At 44.0% G+C, this 12,186-nt stretch overlaps 1 protein-coding gene across 4 annotated transcripts in view; it reads left to right on the forward strand.

Annotated features, from left to right (window-relative positions):
- Positions 1-5,487: 5,487 nt before the first annotated feature.
- Positions 5,488-12,186, forward strand: part of CNOT4 (CCR4-NOT transcription complex subunit 4) — an 82,876-nt gene continuing 76,177 nt past the window's right edge. For 3 of the 4 annotated variants that reach the window (XM_069857179.1, XM_069857172.1, XM_069857197.1), the window contains exon 1: positions 5,644-5,767. The gene's annotated coding sequence lies outside the window, so the exon portion shown is untranslated. Of the gene's footprint in view, positions 5,768-12,186 lie in introns of all 4 variants that reach the window. The other variant, XM_069857189.1, reaches the window with a different exon arrangement.

The raw sequence follows: 12,186 nt of genomic DNA on the forward strand, positions 1-12,186 counted from the left end.
ATGGATCTCCTGGAGTGACAAAAGGAATGGACACATCATTACCATCTATTGCAGTCCGGGGAGCAATTCTTCTTTTTGTTGCAGTAAAGAAGGCTGAATTTCTAAAAAAATAAAAAATAAAAAAGCTGTCATCAACTACTGTATATCATTCTGCATTAATAACTATGAACTTCCCATAGTAATCAACAACGATTTGCAGAAGCTTGAATTTTTTTTTTCATATTTTTGAAACCTGACTTTATGTCTGAAATACAGGCACACACTTCCAGCCCCTGCTTCCAACACAACTCAGGATCATGAACTTTCCGAATCTTGAAGTGTTTTCTCAGTATCAGCACACTGAAGCACTCGTATAATAAGTATTTCCAGCACACACTGGTAGACCAGTGTCAATCCAGCCAGCAGAAAGCCAACTGGATTGCTGGCAAGCACTGAAGCACTAATGGTTACAAGTTTTTGTTGCTGAATATTCAGACTGCATTCCATACAGACGCTTTGCAAACTTTACCATCCTGAAGTCCCAGTGTAATTACTCTTCATCTCAACCACACCTGGAAATTACTTGGTCTTTCTGCCAGTATCGGTACACCACCATCGTGTGTCTTTCTAATTTCTTCTCAGGGCACCCCACTGTCCATCTCTGCCACGTTTCCTCCAAACAGCTGGGCAGCCATTTGAAATGGAAGTGACTTAACACCAGAGGAGTCCTGAAAATAGCTTGGTTTCGCCCCAAACTGCTGAATCTTAGTAGGTTCCTATGTACGTTCCATGAGACAGCAACCATGGGGCTGCTGTCCCAGGAGAAAAACTTCCTGGCATGTGGTGTGAATCAATGCACAACATTGTGTATGCCACAAATCACAGGGAAATGGGGGCCAAACCACAATAACTCAATTGTATGGATGCACATTTTTACTCTAGCTAGTACACATTGGTTGTTTCCAAGAAAACACATTCTGAAATCTTTTCCTTGTAGATATGGAAATGATTTCTTAGGAACAGGTTTGCTTAGTTATCAGACCTACTCAAAATAAATTAAAACCAAACATTTCCAAGAGCAAATAAGGTGTCAAAAATGTGGCTATGTAAGATTGATCTAATGAAAGTGATTACAATTACTTAAAAGCAAGAAAATAATTAATTAAAAGACATCTTAAATCTTTCCATGCCCATATGATGACCTCGTGAATTATTCTTAACAAATTAAAGCAGGGCTGTGTGTAACTTTCAGTAATATCAGCCAAAGCAATCTTAAGCCATGTAGATTTTTTTATGTGTTACTGTTGGATGCTGCTGAAATTTCTGTTCATGCAGGGCTCAGCAAATGGACATGAACAGACTCTTACTAAGGGAAAGGCTCCTCAATGCTGGATTAAAAAACAATCACAAAATTCACTTAATAAACAGCCTCAAGCCTGACCAAGAATTGCAGCTTTTACATACAATATTTTAAATCTTTCTTTCCCTGAGTACTTGCATTTATTCAATGGGACATGTTACAAAGTATTAGGTGTGTCAACAATTACACTACTTATGTAAGTTACTTATGTAGTGGTACTTCTGGAAGCTAATGATTTATATATAGGTTGATGTGAAAATGTGAAAACTATAAGCTTTTAGAGAAATATATTATTTTGTCTATACATATTCACTTGAATTTGATTAAGATTATGGAATCATGGAATCATAGAATCATAGAATCACCAGGTTGGAAGAGACCCACCAGATCATTGAGTCCAACCATTCCCACCAATCTCTAAACCGATGTAGCTATATATATTAAGTATATGCTACAGTCGAATATATATACAGAGAAACATGCAATTTCTCACGTATCTAGGTGTTTCTATTCCACTGTATGTTTTGTTTTCAAAAGAACATTGCATTTGTGTGCATATATCAAGACTGTTACTGAAAACAGTATTTCTATGCAGACCTACGTATTGCCTGAAATGGTGACGTTAATTCAGAGAGCTTTTCTGTTGTGGATGAATGTATAATAATACAAAATTTAATATGCAGAAGGTAATGTAAACTTGTTTGAGGAAGGAGAATAAGCCATGACAATTCAAGGCACTTTACCGTTAGTGGAACAGTCATTTTATACAAGGCTGTACTGGTATAACACTTCAATCTAAGACACAAAAGTAAAGAAGAAAAACATCATCCCACTAAACAAAGTTGTTATGCTAGTGCATTCTGTGATGAGTACCTCTCTTTCCTATCAATTGTGAAAGAACTAAAATTCTCAGGTGGGCATTATGTTAAAAGTAGCAATAGCTTGTGCACAGATCACTGATAATTAAACACCCAGGAGGAGGCTGCCTGTTTGGAGAGCTAAAGATGCCGATGCAGGAGAGCCACTGGAGAGCTATAAAGGCGGTGAGTAAAAGCATTCTTTTTGTCTGCTAGCTGAAGTGATGAGGTCCTTCATGTGGCGTGGAGATTACAGGAAAAAGGAAGGCAGAATTACAGATTCGTTTTTAACAGGCCCATAGCCCAGGGTGTCTGCAGCAGAAAGAAGAGACAGAAGTAATATGGTTTGTGTGAGTTTTTGACAATACAAACCCCCAAAAGATAAAGAGCCTTTTCGGCAGAGGAGAGATCTTCTCCTTTAAAACTTGTAGGAAGTCGCTTCTGTCGAAATTACTTACAGCCCCTATGCAAGAAAACAGAATTTGCCTGGATTTAGTAAGTGAAGAGAGAAAACCAAGAACACACTTTATTTCTGTGCCCGTAGCTTCTGTTCCAAGTCGGGGATGGACAAAAATGTGTCCAGCAGAAAGGCAGCACCACGTGAGCGCCTGCTGCCATGGGACAGCAATGCTGGGCATAGAGAGGGGCTGGGAAGTTGAGGGAAGCTTTGGCCCCCAGACTCTGGGGCTGGCGGGACAACACAGATGCTGGCACAGCATCCCGGGAATCAGTGGGGGATGTGGAAGGGGTCTCAAAATTTTGCAGCTTCAGAAAGGAATGTCCTCGTTAGCAAAGCAATCCAGTCACGCCAGGTCCCCATGGTTGGAGTCTGTGAGGATGGAGAAAAGAACAACAAAAAGAGAGAAAAAGGAGGGGGAAAGGGAGAAAAAAGGGTAAGGGGGAAGATGGTACAGGGGAGGATGAAGATGACAAGCTGGGGTGATGGCAGGAGACGCCGCTTGTGGGAGGGCATACCAGGTCAGCACCGGGGCACGGTCTTGATCTCCTGTCATGTGAGGGGAAGGACTGGTGTGGTTTTTTGGGGTGCCACATCCAGTCCTGCCCCAGCTGCTGTGACAGCTGTCCTTGCTGGGAGCTGCTCTCTGGGAGGACATTCCCACCCTGGGAACTACAGCCAACAGCCGGCACAGTCTGAGAGGGTGGCAGATGGGGTCATTTTGACCTGGCAGAATGTTTTACCACAAGCTGCTAAGCACAAAGCACCATCAGCATCAAAGCCCAAACTCTTGAATACTCTGTGAAATCAAGTTTTACTCAACTTATTACAGCAAGTAAGGTTACAAATTATTAGCAGTGATTGAGAACAAGTTAACAGTAACAGCTTTAAAGGTAATGTATCTAATCATTACTACAAGAGAAGTATAATAATTAAGAAAGATACATTAATAATTGTCCTATCATCACCATCATCCCAATCTAGAGTCACTGGGGAGCCCCTTTTTTCACAGCCAGGATTTGGAGAGCCTTTTCTGGCATTTGAGAGTCCCACGCAGTGCATCCACTTGTAGGTGAGGTCTCCAGAGATTGCCACAAGGGGCATAGCTTTTATACTATCGAATAAACAACCTACATCACCCCAAAAAGCAGAATCTGGCCCCAGCTGCTTACCGCACCCTCCCCCTCCTGGAACATGGCCAAGGTCCCAGGAGAAGAGAGGAGGAAGCAGTTGGTTATCTCCTATGTTTAAGCTAAGAGGCCGTAGAGATGCAACATTCCTGCACAGCTCCTCTCTTTTTCATGCAGCATCCATACTTGTGCTGACTGGTCAGCCAGGGTGTTGTCTTCTTTTCTCATCTTGTTTACTTGAGAAGCTACAATTAAGGTGGCACAGCCCAATTCTGCCAATACTGCCAGCCATGAAACACTCCCTCACGCTCTCTTCGTCAAGGACAGTGCAACACATTTCTACTGATAATGGAGCACTTTGACATTCTCTGAACCAGAAACAGCACAGCACAATTCTGCTGCTAATGCGAGGAGTTACAGACTGAATAGCACGCATTGCATTGCAATATGACTCATCTATGGGTCACCTGTACCGTTTTGTTTTAGGCTGGTTGATCAGGCCCTGTCACTTCATGGAGAGGGGGAGAACACCCCAAAGCGACATCAGGACGTGTCCCTGCCCATCTCAGGGGGGTGGAACTAGGTGATCTTTAAGGTCTCTTCCAACCCAAACTATTCTGTGATTCTATGATTTTGTAACACCATTGGAAGGAACCTAGTAGAGAATCTTGCTGCATCACTATTAGAGTAGTTTATAATATACTTACATTCAAACTTTTACTCAACTTTATTTGAGCTTTTACATAGCAAAGAGTAAATAAACATGCAAGGAGATGAATCAAGTGAATAATCACCTTAAGTGGCCATAAATACACAAATGTTAGGTTTTATTCTGAGTGCCAGGCATAGCTGTAATCATAGAATCATAGAATAGTTTGGGCTGGAAGGGACATTAAGGATCATCTAGTTCCAACCCCCCTGCCGTGGGCAGGGTCACCTCCCACTAGACCAGGCTGCCCAAGGCCCCATCCAGCCTGGCCTCAAACACCTCTAGGGATGGGGCAGCCACGACTTGTCTGGGTAACCTGTGCCAGTGCCTCACCACTCTCATGGTGAAGAAATTCTTCCTTACGTCTAGACTAAATCTGCCCCTCTCCAGTTTGTAACCATTGCCCCTAGTCCTATCACTACAAGCCTTTGTGAGCAGTCTCTCCCCAGCTTTCTTGTAGTCCTTCTCAGGTTCTGGAAGGTCGCTGTAAGATCTCCTCGGAGCTGAACGGGCTGAACAACCCCAACTCTCTCAGTTTGTCCTCATAGCAGAGATGCTCCAGCCCTCGCATCATCCTTGCCGCCCTCTTCTGGACCCGTTCCAACAGCTCCGTTTCCTCCTTATGTCGGGGATTTCGAACCGCACACAGTACTCCAGCTGCGGTCTCACAAGACAGGAGCAGAAGGGCAGCCCAATCTCCCTCGAGGCCGCCCGCGCGAACCCCCGTTCATCCTGCAGGGCCGACCGAGGGCGGGCACCGCCCCCCCCACCCCCCGCACCCCCACCGCACGCCCCCGCGCCTACAACTCCCGTCACGCCCCGCGCCGTCGCGCGCACATGGCGTCACGGCCGTTGCCGCCGCGCCGCGTCCCCGCCCGCGGCCGCCCCGCCCGCTGCCGGCGGCGCACGCGCAGGGGGGCGGCGCCCGGGGCAAGTCTCCCCAATGTAAGATGGTGGCCGGGCTGGCGGCGGAGCGCCCCGAGCTCGCGGATCGCCCGTTTCTCGCGTAAAGGTCGTTGGAGCCGCCCGCGCCGAGCGCCCGCGCGTCCCGCCCCTGGAGCGCCGCTGCGGTTTTTCTCCCCAGCACCCTGCGCCCGCTTCTCCTCCTCCTTCCTCCTCCTCCTCCTCCTTCTTCTTCTTCTCCTCCTCCTCCTCCTCGCCGCCTCTCTCCTTCCCTCCCCACCCTTCTCCTCCTCCTTCCCCGCACGCTCGCTCGCAGCCACCGGCCCCGGGGAGCGGCGCACGCAGCGCGGGCCGGGCCGGCAGGAGGAGGCGGTGAGTGCGGGCGGCGAGGCCGGGCGGGGACGGAGCGGGGGAAGGAGGGAGAGAACGACGACGAGGAGGAGGAGGAGGAGCGGGGGAGCCGGGCCGCTCTGGCTACGGGAGCGCCGAGGCTGCGCTGGGACGGCGCAGGCCTCAGCCCACCCCGCCGTGCCGGCAGCGGCGGCGGACGGGGCTCCCTCCTCGCCGTCACCCGGGGGACGCAGCTTCCTCCTGGCCGGGGCACGGGGCTCCTTTCTGGCCGTCACCTGGGGGACGCGGCTCCCTCCTGGCCGGGGGACGCGGGTGCCCCTCCTCGCCGTCAGCCCGGGGAACGGGGCTCCCTCCTGGCCGAGGGACGGGAAGGCTGCGGGGAACGGTCCCCTTGGCTCGTTCCCTCCGTGCTCCGAAGAGGCCCGAGCGCGGGGACCGCGGCGTGATTCACTTAGCATTTGCGTGGAAATTTCCTCCCTTTCCCTTCCTCCTCCTCCTCCTCTTCCTCCTCCTCCTCCCCCGAGCCAGGCTCCGTTTGTTCTTGCGATATACACTTTTTTTTTTTTCTCCTGAGAGAGAGACAAGCAGATGGTGAATGGCAGCTTCTTATTTTTGGTGTGATTTCGGACGGTCCATGTAACCTCCCGAGATTTGTCTATCAGTAAAATAACTGGTACATAACTTTCCGTTTCCTGCTTGCAAAATACTAGGAGCTCTTTTCCATTTTCTGTGCTAGCAGAAGCAAGTGCCAAGGCTTGTTACGGGCTCTCGTTCTACTCCGGTGATCATCATACAGCTCTACCTGCTAGTCCGAAAGTGAGCTGCTGGTGCCTTCACCTGTGCAGAAAAAGAGGAGGGAAAATGCACTAGATAGTTATCTTAAAACGCTTCGTTACTGTACCTGAAAGGATTTAACTGTTGAGGGCTTGTATATTTGTGTCTGTATGGTTGTATCAAGTATGTAGTTCATAGGCAAAGCAGCTCTCTCTGGAGCATATGTTAATGTAAGCAAAACCCATCAGCTTGTTAGAGCTGTAGAAACTCGAGGCCTGCAGATGTTGGCTTGTTCCTGTCCAAAAGTTTTAGAACTTAATGATGGCCAATCACATGTTTACTGAGCTGGTACAGCTTTATAACTTGCTGTGTCTTAACTCCCTGTATTTTGGCTTAGCTTTAAAATACCTTGACTTGAGTATCACTGTCCTTTGACTTCATATTCTTGTAAAGGTGAACAGCGGCACTAACAGAAGAGAAACTTGTACTAAAACATGAATATGCAGAAGAATGAAATTCCTTCTGGCCTTTCTCTCACTGTTTAGCAAAAAAAAAAAAGAAAAGAGGAAATAAAAAAAGGTTCTTAGGAAGAGAGAGCATAAAATAACTGCTTGGCTTGACAGGGTGAATTAGCTTCAGGTGGCCTACGAATATTCAAATCTACTTGTTCTTTCTTAGCATCTCACTAATAATGTATTGACCTAGCGTGTGGTCTAAGATTCTGATGTGCTGTACCTTAGGCTTTTGGGATTCTGTGATAGAGTTCCTGTTTCATAAACAAGGCTAACACATGCAAGCGTTTAGAAATGCTTGGCAGCTCAACTTGGCTGAATTGCAAACAGAGTTCATTCTAGGGGAAAGGATTGTTTTGGAAAGGGGGAATACAATGCTAAAATGATCTTTGCTTTTAACTTGTGTGTTTCTTCAGGTGCCTGGTAATTGGCTTTTAAAACTATGAGTCTTGGAGGATCCTGACAGCTTTTCTCTTTATGGAGAAAAGGTGGTGAGTGCTTATCAGGAATAATGCTTTATTAATTTCTTGATACGTTTTCTTCAGAAAGCGTAAGAACAGCTATACACTGCCTGCTAAATGAAGGGTTTGAGTTAAAGAAGTTGGCCACAGTATGTGGCTTTTTTGATTAATTAAAAATATTCATTATAAGCAGATACGTGTTGCCCTTCGTGGCTGTTGTTCAGGGAACTTACTATGTTGTGTGTGAGATGTTTTGAAATTACTCTGACCAAGATGTTACCAAGTACGGACCCTGAAGGCTTGACTCTGGCAACCATTTCTCAAAATCTTGCCTGTCTCTTGGAAAAAAATGATATTATTTCGAATAGACTGTTTTGTAAGCTCAGGTAACTGTTAAGTGGCTGATCATAGATTGCATCTTCAGCCTTGGACAGCTAAATTCGTTGTTCTGGTAAGATAAGGCTGATCTATACGCCTTACCACACGTTGGAAGGAAATTACTTGCTCAGCAAGATCTCTAAGATCAAGGGTTCTTCGACTTTCACATGGTGAATGGTGTCTTAGGTTGTACAAACCACTTATTGTCCAACTTGCAGTTGTGTAGTATAGCTGAGAACTTGAGTAAGTGCATATGTGAAAGAATGAATAGCTTACCTTGCTTTAGTGTCCTGAATGTTTCAGCTTTTTGACAATGCTGATGCTTTTTTTTTCTTTTGCTTTCCAGTGTATATCTTTACCTGGTTTTGTCCCCTTTTTTGTTGGATGGAAAGAGCATGAGGAGTCAGATCTCTCTGAATAAATAAAGCCTGTATCTCTCTTGGCCCTTCTCTTCTGGTTCTTGGAGAATAGTCCAGGAATGTATTCCTTTCAGGAGATTGGCTAACATTTGTTAGCATTTTAACAACTGTACATGCTTATCAGACTTGGAAAATAAAGTATAGCAGCAAATGGTTTGCCATGGCTTGAGACGCTGCTTAGACCTTCTGGTGCTTCCTGTAAACAATTTGCGAGGGCAATACAAGTATCTAGCAGAAAAAAGGACTGTAACCTCTGTAAGTAGAAGTATGTTTGCGTTTTTGCGTTTAGCTCTGTGGATCAATTGGGAGCATGTTTCCATCCAACTGGGTTTTGTGGTGGTGTACCAGAAACTTCGATGATATGCTTGGTTTTGTCAGATGGCCTTTCTCTTTTGTAAGTTTGAAAAAGGACTCCATCATTTCCTTATTCGGAATTGTATGGAAGATTATGCTAATGTAGTGAACATTCAGAACACATATTCTTTTCTTCTGGCTCCTTGTTATTAGACTGACTACACCAGCTTAAAGGAAAGAATTAATATTGAAACTGATGATGTCCAAATAGTACTAAGATCAAGTACGTTTTGTGGCGTGGGTTTGTTATTCCTCCTTCCCCTTGACTGTTCTAGGAGCATGACAAAGCCAAGGTATTTCTTCTATGAGTTTATAATTTAAATGGAACTTACATGTGTTTTCTGAACATGTGTACAAAATAATGCATTCATAAAATATCTTGCATGTATGCTTTAAGAATTTGAGGATATCTGCGTCCAAACCCATCAGGAGAGTACAGGCTGAGAGAACAACACTCCTCCTTATCTCTTTCTGTATACCCTGAAAGCTATGTACTCTGTTTTTATTCTGGAACAGAGTATGTTAGTGTTGATTTGATAATGATTAATGTATAATTTTATATTTTGTATTAAGCACTTCACCTGTTGCTGGTTTCCAGACTGGGGAAAGGTGGGCTGGGGTTGGCATAAGGGAGACTTTTTATCTGTTAGTCAGAGTTAAAAATAAAGGTGGATGTAGAGATCAAGCAAACATGCTACTGAACTTGATGGAAAGGGAATTTAGCTCTTGGCTGAGGCTTGTGCCATGAGCAGTGCTCTCTGTTTGTGTACTATAGTTTTCAAGTAGTGTTTTATCTCCGCTTTTACTGCGGTGCATTTTTGGCCTTGTTTGTAGTGGACTGCAACCTAATCTTGTGTTTTGGACTGCTGAGCTCTTATGTCTTCCTTGATTAACAGAAGGGGCATTTATTTTTTGCAGTGTAGGTGTTCTTAAATGGTTTCTTCCAAGTAAGGGTTGATACAGAAAAGTAGCAACTAGAAGGGTAGTAGTCTCGCTCATTGTAGGACAAAATATGCTGCGTAGTTGCTATCACTTCCCCAGCTCAGTGCAGTGTAACAGTAAGAAGCTGGGCAAATCGTTTTGGAAGTGTTGAATTCAACAGGTGAGATTTATTTGAAAGCAGGCTATATGTTGTGTTTAGGTTTAAGGTCTCTATCATCAGTGTATATTTAATGTGAATGCTGTTTGGATGGTGTATATTAATTTTGAATTGCAAGATCCATGGGCTAAGGCACCTCAAATGAGAAATACTGTACTTGCAGGTGAAGTAATTTTATTGCAGCTAAACCCATTTCCTATTACAAGTTACAATAACTTAACATTTTAATGAAGTTTAACAGAATTTGAGTGCAGGAATGAGAGGAAGTATTAATATGTGCTTTGGAACTGCCTGCCCAAGGGATTTTAAGTTGTAGAAGCTTTGATGAAGGTTATATCCCAGATAGGCAAGTGTTTGGTGGCTGTTGTTCAGAGTTTGTTTTGCAGTACAGCTGAGAAATTTAGGCAAATGAGATAGGGGGAAGAAGTACGTAGCGGTAATCACTGGTTGTGTCAATAAAGTGTTCAGTTACTGTTTTTTGTTTTTCTCTACCTTCTCTCCAGCTATAATGAAGATGAGTATATGCAGACATGCCTGTCAGTTGAAGACATAAAGCTTCCCTGTGATCTGTAGAAGTTACCTTAGGCTGTTGGACGTTGCAGGAATAGGAACTATTCCATTTCTCTGAATAGCTACTGCTTCCATTACATGAAACATTTTACTTTTTTACTGAATGAAATCTAGAATTAGCATTCAGTATTTCATTCATAAAAAGCGTCCTCTGAGAGCTCGTAAATGAGCATGAAATGAAAAGCCAAAACTTGCTAGGTCAAAATTGGTGTTTATAGGTCAACTTGCATGATAGTGAATTTAAATGGATTTCCCCCAGTTGGTATGAAATGTAGGGGGCCCCTAAACTGCCTGAGTTACGTTAAAAGCACTGGTCTGAATGAGAGAGGCCAAGTAGCAATAATCTGTCTAGTGAGTTAAACTTACTGCTGTCTATCATGTAACTGCTGCACCTCTGAAGGAGCCTGCTTGTGTGTGCTTCTGTTGGTTGTTTAGCAAGTTAAATCCCTTTTCCTAAACTTTCATTTTATGCAACTTCATCCTAGGTTAAGGGTCAAGGAAGTTATAGCTGAGAAGCCATGTTTGAGAAACGGGAGCTTCTTCCTATCCTTGAAAGGTGCTTTGCTAATCTGTTCATTTAGTAAAGCATATAGTTAGCATATTAACATTGTGGTTTCACAGTTAGTGGTGAACTTGTTTTAGAACATTGGGTGGTACGTCTGAAACTAGAAGATGATTGCTGGTTTTCTTTTATGTAACTGTTGGTACATGTTGAAAATATGGAAGAACAGCTGGGAGTTTAAGGAAATATCAGCTCTTATACTCATCAAGCTGTCTTCTGCACATGGGTAGTGTCATCTTCTGGCTGGATTACAGTTTCATTTTTGTCTTGAATATTATAATTGTAAGCATACTTCAAGGTAGGTCCATTCTCATGTTTTCACCGGTGTAGTGGCTTCCTATTCTAATTGAGCTCTTCTAGAGCCGTTTATTTATTCACTTGTGGTCTTGTTCCGATTTACCTTTGAGGCTTGTGATTCCTTGGGGGTGGGGTGGCATCATATCTTGTATGAGGACTCTTGCTCTGGTTACCATTGTATAAATACATAGCAGAGCAAAACTGGGTAAGAAGCATCTGTGTTGTGTGACTCTGAGAGTGAAAATGCCATACCTTAGGCAGAAACCTCTTAGAATTGGTCTGCAGACAACTGTATCTCTTTCTGGGAAACCTGCTCAATGCTTTAAAATTCAGTGGCCAGAAAGAACACCACACAGCCATCTTTATTAAAGCCTTCATTTTTTTGAGCTTAGTTATATCAAGTACAATTAAAGTGAGGAATCGTAAGGTGGTCACTTAAAGGTAAAATGCTTATTCTATCTCTACTGATAATTAATAGCAGTTACCATGAGCCTTTTAAAATTCTTTGCATGTACACGTGTGTGTTAAACTATTGAGCAGAGGTGAGGCAAAATGTTTTCAAACATAGGTGATTTGGTAGGATGAGGTGAGAGAGGCAGGTTCCTTTGGTACCTGCAGTGCTGCAGTCATCCATGCTTAATGAATGAGCCACTTACTGGTTGAGAGGAGCGACCAGCTGCTGGTTCTGCTGTATTCAGTGTATGCCAACTCTGGAAGTGTGGGGAAGGTACCTTCCATAGAGGTGCAGTGCTGTCTTTTGACAGTACCATTTTTTTTCTGAGACTTAAAATGGACTTGGGAAAGACCCTACTGTATGGAAGTACAAGAAAGGAGAGGGACTTGGTGTCATTCTCATTTCTCCTTTTATTTTTTTTTAATTAAGCATAAAACCAGATATTAAAGAGCTTGAATTCCATATGAGGTCTGGTTAGTTTGTGTCTCACATGGACTTAAGCTCCTCTGAAGGAACTGCGTTCAGCTGCTCTTGATCAATAGAAACTCAGAACTGTCTCT

The sequence above is a fragment of the Phaenicophaeus curvirostris genome, chromosome 1 (assembly GCF_032191515.1).
Source record: "Phaenicophaeus curvirostris isolate KB17595 chromosome 1, BPBGC_Pcur_1.0, whole genome shotgun sequence".
NCBI classification, from domain to species: Eukaryota; Metazoa; Chordata; class Aves; order Cuculiformes; family Cuculidae; genus Phaenicophaeus; species Phaenicophaeus curvirostris.